Source organism: Cheilinus undulatus, linkage group 6 (assembly GCF_018320785.1).
Source record: "Cheilinus undulatus linkage group 6, ASM1832078v1, whole genome shotgun sequence".
Taxonomy (NCBI): Eukaryota; Metazoa; Chordata; class Actinopteri; order Labriformes; family Labridae; genus Cheilinus; species Cheilinus undulatus.
The window spans coordinates 10,158,395-10,165,216 of NC_054870.1; the positions used below are offsets into that span (position 1 = coordinate 10,158,395).

General features: G+C 39.9%; 2 non-coding genes across 2 annotated transcripts; both read left to right on the plus strand.

Annotated features, from left to right (window-relative positions):
* Nucleotides 1–6,038: 6,038 nt before the first annotated feature.
* Nucleotides 6,039–6,112, plus strand: trnai-aau. Its single transcript has one exon. It is a non-coding gene; the product is annotated as a tRNA-Ile (tRNA).
* Nucleotides 6,113–6,511: 399 nt separating this feature from the next.
* trnai-aau lies at nt 6,512–6,585 on the plus strand. Its single transcript has one exon. It is a non-coding gene; the product is annotated as a tRNA-Ile (tRNA).
* Nucleotides 6,586–6,822: the final 237 nt, after the last annotated feature.

Genomic DNA, 6,822 nt, shown 5'->3' on the forward strand with positions numbered 1-6,822 from the left:
TTTTTATCTGTGATTGTATTCATTTAGTCATTACCAAAAGCTAATGACCATAGCTGAGGGTTGGAACAAAGACCGATAAATCAAAAGCCCCCTTTTCGCTACAGCCGCTTCTAGTGGTGGGAGGTCCATTACAGTTTAAAGACTGCGATTTCAAGCCTGTGTTTTTAAACATGATAGGTAACTAGTTTAACTGACTAGTAAATCCCATGCCAGCTGATTTGATAAACGATTTTAACTGTTTTACCGGTTAACCACACGCATCCCTACTTTTAACAGTCTTCAACATGCTTTTACAACTCTTAGAATTTTTCTCAATGAAAGAAAAACTGATTGTAACTGTAGGAAAAGTTTAGTTGAAGCTATTTTTCTGCCTGTATGGCATGATGGTGATATCCTAGACACGCTGCAGCTCCCACACTGAAACCTCTAGATTCTGTTTATCATGCTGCTCTTGATTCATGGGTATCCTTATAACACTCATCACTGTATACTATATGACAGAGCTGGTTGGTCCTCTCTGGCACAAAGGCGGGATAAACACTTGTATGTTTTCATTTATTTACCTACATGCTGAACTGGACCACGGGACATTGCAATACTTGCTCTAATGACTGTTTAATGCTGCAGGTCCCAAGGGTTAACTCTGAATTTGGGAAATCTTTTAGCTTTTATGCTCCTAAAATGTGGAACAATTTACAAGAAACCCTCAAGATTGGTGTGTTAGGTTCTCTTTGGCACTTTGAGGAAATGCTGTCAAATCAATTCACCACAGTGTGCAACTGTTTTAACTGAGCATCATTTTTCTGTTTTGATTGATGGTGTTTTTTTGTTTGTGTTTGTGTCTTGACATCATTGTAAATTTTAAAGATTTCAATAAGGGTTAAATAAATTTTAAATAAATGAATAATTCAGAGTGAGAAAGAGTATTAGAGAAATTGTGAGAAAGCTGTGGTAGTAACTGTCTGATGCCATTTTAAAGGCTGCTTTAGAGGCTGCTCAGTTTTATAAAATAAGTCTTATTTTCTCACGTTGAGCGATTTGTCGGAGTTGCTTCTCTTTAAAAGGTCGGGTCTCACGGCTGGTGTATAAATATTCCACAACATCAGTCTTTTTTCCTCCAGATGAAAAAGGACATTAGGGCTTTCTATTTCCCCCGCACTTTAAACCCATCATTAATTGATAAGATGTCATCATTTTGTCACAGCTCCAGCGTTAATATTTTATCTGAAGGAGAAAAAAAAGTGATGGCAGGAAAATCCGAATGACGCAGTCTGAATGAAAAGGTGTTGTTGGTAGGTTTGGGTGATTCAGAAACTAAAAATAAACCAAAGTGTCAGTGATGGATTTGGCTATGATAGCTTATGGATTTAAATACCGGCTAATTCAAGCTCCAGAATAATGAGTCTTCAGAGAATATATGAATATTCCTTCTGTCCTGATGGGAGGTGGGCATGAATTTGTCACAGAAATCTGCTGGATCATCTGTTGACTCTTTGGATGTTTATGTGAATGTTTCATTTAATTGATAGATCACACGATGAATCCAATCCTGTAAGAAGAATGACATTGGCCCTAATGAGATCACTTTAACTTAATCTGATGTAGAATTTGGTTAGTGAATCACATGCAGTTTTATTTCCATGTATGCTCTTGAATAACTCCATTAGTGTTGTGTTTTTTCTGTACGACCTATGAGAAATGAGTCAAAATGAAATTTTCTCTATACCAAGGTCAAGCGCTTCCCCTTTGCAATAAAAGAAAATACACATATAAATAAAAATAGAGCCATTAAACCTTTTAAATTGACTTTACAAGCAGAAATAATGCTCTTGCATGCTTTAAAACAGCAGTAACATATCCATGTAACATCAAAGTGACCTGTGCAAGATTAAAAATGTAGAGTGCACTAATTAAAACATTCAATTTGAATTTAACCCTCTCTGAGGAGTGAGTGATGATTTGACAAGTCCGTGGTGTTTTTATATGTTTTGGTGTGCATTTTCTCTGTTTCTGCAGTTCTGATAGGGTGATGGAGGCCAAGCCATAATATCCTCCCATACCTGACCTGACATGACCTGACCTGACCTGACCTGACCCGGTGGATGATGGAGGCCACAGGTCAGGCCAGGTATGGGAGCATAATGCTGGTTCTGCACTTCACCACATCAACTTCTGTTCTCTACTGCTCCGGCCTCCAGATGATGATCATCCAGGCCCGTCTCTCAAGGTATCCTTTCAGCTGACCCCTCCACAATGCACATGGCCGTACCTGAGCTCTGCTCCAACCACCAGGTCCTAGGCAGTATGCAGTGAGGCAGAGAAAGCCCATAAAAGCATGCCAGATACCTTCTGACCCTTCCCAACATCCTCCTGAGCACGTCAGCATTAGACACACGGTCTTGCCAGTGATACTCAAAAATGCTCTTAAGAGAAGTCGTCACAAGGAGTCCAGCCGCCGTCTATAGCCATCAGTTAATGTCCAGGCCTCACACGAGTATTGTAAGACCGGCAGGACCAAAGACTGAAAGACTCTGACTTGCTGACTCTGGCAGCCCATACTGCCCAGCACACTCACTGCTCTGTGCACGAGGCCAACACTGTAGAATAAAATTATTTGAGCTTACTTAAAAAGAAAACACACAAACTTGTTGCCTCAAAAACAACAAGAAAACTACACTTGACTTAAAACACTTGAGTTAAAAAAACTTGTTCCTTTTTAGAGCCTATTACTTGTTCTAAATGCACCACTTAATTATTCACTACTAGTTTATTATTTTAATTGCTGAAAACTGAGATTCAAGTATCAATTTAAGTTTGCAGGACTTAGGCTAAATCATCTACTTTGAGCGTGCAATACTTAATATTTTTAGTGCACTGTAAACACCGCTAACTTTGTAGAACTCAAAATATCACAATTAACTGATTACCTTGAAATAGTACCTACTGAAATAAGTTTTTTTTAAGTTAGCATCTCACCTGTGATGGACTGACTTGTGCAACCATTTGCAACAATGGCTGTTATAGACCTATTTAACCAATAGTTGATATTTCATTAATGTGTGCCATCCAACGTTCATTGACATTAACAACATTAACACTGTCCTCCATGGGCGGGAGCTCTGCAATTAATACAGCAACTACACTCATGGTGCTTAAAAGTGTAGTGCCCAAAGGCATTCTGGGAAAAGTTTGCAGATTTGTCATAACTCAAATAATTTGAGTTACAACAAAAATACTTAAATTGTTTGAGTACTGTTCACTTAAAACTAAAATGAGTTCTATCAGCTCATAAAAATAGACTTTAAATAGCTGTTTTGGTTTTTTATGAAAACATAACTCAATTTTACCCCCCTAAATTAAATTTGTTTAAACCAAGAAAACTAAAGTAAATTGAGCCCTTTAGTTGTTAAGGTCAAGAAGTACAGCTAACTTGTTTTTAGGTATTTAGAACAGATTACAAAAACCGAATTAATTCAACTCATTGTTTCTGGGTAAAATTGATCGCTCCCTCTGTAGTCTATCAGAGCGGTTCCACAGCCGGCGCTCCAGTCCAGCAGCTCTGCTTAGTTCGAGATATGCTTCAGGTCTATTTTCAGCGCTGCCAAACCGCATCAATACCCGTCGATCAGAAAGCTCCAAACAGGAAATCACAAGCGTAGATTATTCAATACTTTCAAAGTACAACACAGTGCACGGACTCTCAATCGTAAATCATCATATCAACATTATGCCGGGTCACGAAGAGGTCATTGGATCACAGAGCTACAACGGCGCCATAGACGAGGAAAGGTTAGCTTTTGAGGACATTCAGCCAAATAATCTTACATAAAACCACAGATCCTTTTTGCAACCATGAACCATTTGCCTTCCTAATGTACTCAACCAATGGAAGCACTGATTTCATGGACTCACACCGGAAAGGATGATAAATTTACCCCAAAAGGTAAAAAAGTCTACTGTGGACATACTATTCCTGTGTGAACTTGCTGTTCTCCTGTGATCTCTGCCTGCTGATCAGGGCTGCTCGCCAGGGCGCTAGACACGCTTCCAATGGGGGAGGTCACTCGCCTTCGGTCAGAGAACACCTGCAGCACTTGGTGCGCAGCGCAGTCGTCCTTTGTGGAAATTGCATGTAAGCTGAGGGGCGTGCCATTACTGTTCATTAGACCTTTTCCCATTAAGTCCTGTTGGTGACAGTGAGTTAATTTGTATGGTATTGTGTTGTATCTGTTCGGTTTGTGTTTTCTGCTGTCATTCTTTATAATATTGTAATTTCACACAGTATTGTGTTCAAAAATCAAGATAACCTACAATTCTTTAAAGACTCACTCATTCAAATTCTGCAGAAAAACAAAGCATAGAAAAAGAACTGCAACAAAGGGAAAGACGTGCCCAAAAATCTTTCCGCATTTAACTATCATACACATGACCTTTGTGTGAAATAAAAGTTAATAAGACTAGAACTCAGAAAAACTTTACAGAATAAACACTGAGTCCAGAGTGTTATCCATGGCATCTTCATTCACCTCTCTTAGTCCTCCTGGCTGTGGAGCATGATCTCTGACAGACCTCAGTCAGTGCGTCACACCGTTTAGAGAGCTCAAACAGAACTGAGACAGATGGACAGTGTGGGGAAGTCGGCACGAGATGACAGGAAATAGTCAGCCAGAGAGCCACAATGCTGCCACCACACACTGAGTTCATTCTTCATCACCAAAGAGAGGCGGGGAACCGACTGTGTAACCATGACACCTCCACATGACAGACTAAGTCTGCATCCATCGATCCATGATTTCATCAGTGACGCGGTTTGACTCAGAGGAATAGATGAATCCTTTATGCCATGTCAATGACTGATTAAGGGGTCCTTTGAGAGACGGTCTTATTTAGTTACACACATAAGAAACATAAGACAGAGATTAAGTCAACACATTCACAAAATAAACAGGATTCAAAATATAAAGTGAGTTTTGGGCTCTGATTTCGAGCCAAAACTCAAAACCATCTGTTGTGTTCTGGTTGTTCATTAACAGGACAGTGGTGTTTGGGTCACACAAAATTCAGAGTTTAAACAGGTTCCATCATGCAAACTTCTAAAAAGGCACTGCCTTCTTCATGGTGTAAACTGGCATTATAATGTACCTGGATATGGAGACTTTTCACTTGTGCACAGTCCTGCTCCAGTCAATAGACACATGCAGGCCTGCACACAGAAATGACTGGCAAAGCTCAGTGAACTGGCTCTTCAAAGTTATTTATTATATCATACTTTGACTGAGAGAATAAGATGGATTTTATTTCATCTCTTTAGAACAGAAGCCGGCTTCAGTACATTTTCATATTTCATACAAGGTATCAGCATTAAAGCAGCATCTGCTACTCTGGTGCAGAGCTCCAATCTAATCCTGCCTTACGCTGTTATTATTTAAAATGGAAAATTTGTCGTATGACGTTAAAACCTCTTCATAAAAACATGGATGTGTACAGCTCTAAAATAATGAAGCAGGTCAGGTGGATTTTCTGTCATGATCACAAGACCTGGATGGTATCACACATATTATGAACATGATTATTCACTAAATCCTACATAATGACTTTATGGTACGCTTCAGAGAACACGAAGAATGTACCTTTTCACCAGACTGTGATATGCTCACTCACACAGTTCTAATGTCTTTTGGTTCATTGCTGCACTTACATTATTTCACAGGCAATTTGCCCTCACCTTTACCTCTGACCCTAAAGATCTGCTCTCCACATTTCACCTTTTGTGAAGGTCCTTTTGGCTACTGTTGCTACATCTACACCAGTTTCTTGCGCCCACACACAAGTTTACAGTAATTGATAACCACATTTAGTGATATGACCCAATGACCACGTGACGTAATGGACAAGGTGTCTAACTTTGGATCAGAAGATTGAGGGTTTGAGTCCCTTTGAGGTTGCAAATGCAGCTTTATACAACGGACACTTCTCTAGTGTTATTTGTTTTGATTTATTAGACCAACAAAAGATGTTGGGGATGTCAAACAAAAACCAGCCGGTTAGCTCAGATGGTCAGAGCATGGTGCTAATAACGCCAAGGTCATGGGTTTAATCCCCATACTGGCCAGTGACTGTGAGACTCTCTCAGGATCACCTTTGGCCCAACTTTGGATTGACCATTGAATAAGGATTTGGAGAAATGCCTACCTCCCTACCTCCCATTACTAGAATTCAATGTCAGAACTTCATCTGAGGTGTAAAGTGACAGTTACGACCTTAATTGAAAAATGCCTTTTTCTCTTTCAAGGAACTTCAAAGTGAGGAAAATCTGAAAAATAATGAAAGAAGCTGTTAAAAAATGACCACGTGGCCTAATGGACAAGGCATCTGACTTCAGATCAGAAGATTAAGGGTTCAAGTCCCTTCGTGGTTGCCCATGCAGCTTTATACAAAGGACACTTCTCTGGTGTTCTCTGTTTGGATTTATCGGCCAGATAAAAAATGTTGGGTCTGTCCAACAGAAACCGGCTGGTTAGCTCAGATGGTCAGAGCGTGGTGCTAATAACACCAAGATTATGGATTCAATCCCCATACTGGCCAATGACTGTAAGACAGACTTTCAATTGACCATTGAATAATTTCAGGCAGGCTTGATTAAAGGTCCACCATCTCTCCCTAGATTTAATGTCAGAAGTTCCTCTGTGGTGATGACTTGACCTACTTCCATTTTACCTGATCTCTACGGTACATGACCTGATTTTGAAACTTGTCCAAATGTATGGAGTTTTCCTGGCTTAGCTGATTGACTGCCATGGAAAGGAGAGGTGGACTTTAGCT